The sequence below is a fragment of the Fusarium proliferatum genome (assembly GCF_900067095.1).
Source record: "Fusarium proliferatum ET1 genome assembly, contig: FPRO_scaffold002, whole genome shotgun sequence".
In the NCBI taxonomy this organism is placed as follows: domain Eukaryota; kingdom Fungi; phylum Ascomycota; class Sordariomycetes; order Hypocreales; family Nectriaceae; genus Fusarium; species Fusarium proliferatum.
This window is the reverse complement of record NW_022194791.1, coordinates 2,773,411-2,775,244: the sequence shown is the minus strand read 5'-3', so window position 1 is coordinate 2,775,244 and position 1,834 is coordinate 2,773,411.

The window sequence follows — 1,834 nt, the reverse complement described above, 5'->3', positions numbered from 1 at the left end:
GCAGTATTAATACTACCTACAGGTTTACCTCTTGGCAGCTATATTAGCCTTTTTCCTTTACCCTACCTAAAAGATTAAGATAATACTGGGCTAAGTCTATTATACTTCTAAAGTATATTCCCTGACCTAACTTTCCCTATTAGTTACAGTTACTAATATTAATTATAGCTACTATTATAATACTTACTATATATAATAGCCTGCAGGCTAATTAGGCCTATTATATAATTAACTATAACCTTATCGATATAATTAAATTAGTGCTAACAGAAGCTATAGGCTATAAATACTATAAGCTTTATATAATAGCTATAGCTATTAAGAAGAATTTCTTATTAAGGAATTAATCTAGCCTAATTAAAATAGCTATTTCTAACTATATCCTAATTAATATAATTAATTATATAGATTTAAATATCTTATTTTATATAATATCTTTAGATTAGCTAGCTAAAAAGCTATTATAACTAAAGGACTTAGAAAAAGCTATAAGGTAAGGTAAGACCTTAATAACTAATTAGATTACCTTTCTAGCTGCCTTTTTAGGTAATTTAGCTGGCTATAAAGAGTGGCTATAGAATATAATTATTAAAGCTAAATGTGTATTTAGCTTCCTCCTGCTTATATAAGGGTTAACAGGCCGGTTATAGTCTGAGACTATAAAAGTAAAGTGGCTTATAGATATATGTCTACAAATAGAGTTCTAGGATAAATGTAGGGTAATAGTAGGGTTCTGGGACTAAAGGTTCTGTTAAAGTTAGAATTAAAGGAATTAGGTTAACTCTATTTATATAAGTTAGTTAGCAAAAGCTAAATTGACCTCTACTAATTAAATGTATGTATAAAGGCATATAACTAATTGACCTTATATCTAAGAATAGATAAAGTGATATTAGTAAAGAAGCAATAGTTTAAATTAAGGGAAAATATACTATAAATTAGTAATAGTACCGTACTAAAGTAATATTAATTACAAAATAGTTTTACTTTTAATAATAATAAAGGAATAAAAGCTAAAAATATTATTATCTTTAAATATTTAATTACCTTCTAAAAATAAAATAAATAGTTAAATAATATAAATTAAAGCTTTAAAGGTATTTAAAAATAATATTATATTAATAAAAGCTATATCTTCTTTATTTATAATAATATAGTATTAAATATTAAACTTATAAAATTAGGCTATTTAAATAAATAAATAAAAAAAATAAAAAAAGATTTAAAAAAAGATTAAAAAGCCTTTAAAAAATAGTCTTTTACCTTTATAAAAAATAGAAGAAATTACTAAATACTTATAACTATATAATTAAAAAGTATTAGATAATAACCTAATTAATCCCTTTAAGACTTCTATAAGTATTTTATTTCTATTAAAAATTACTTCCTTTATAAGCTTAATATAGCTATAAAAGTTTATTAATATTATATTAAATTTTTATTTATACTTTAAGATATTATAGCCTTTTAAAGAGATATTAATGTTTTTAAAATTAAAAAAAAACTTAGTTAATTAATATAATAACTTTAAGATACTTTTAATTAAAAGAATAATTATATAAAAAACCTATTAAATTCCTTATTATTAAGAAAGAAATCTTATTAACCTTAAGAATTATTTAAATTATATTTATATTAATAACTTTAAAAAAGTAATTTAAATTACTTTTCTATTATTAACTTAAAAAAAGAAAGAAAAAAAAAAGAAAAATACTTAAATTTTATAAAATACTATAATTATTATAAAAAAGGTTATTATTTAAGAGATTACCTTAAACTTAAAAAAATAAATTAAATAAAAAGATTAAAAAACTAAATATAATTAAAGATTTTT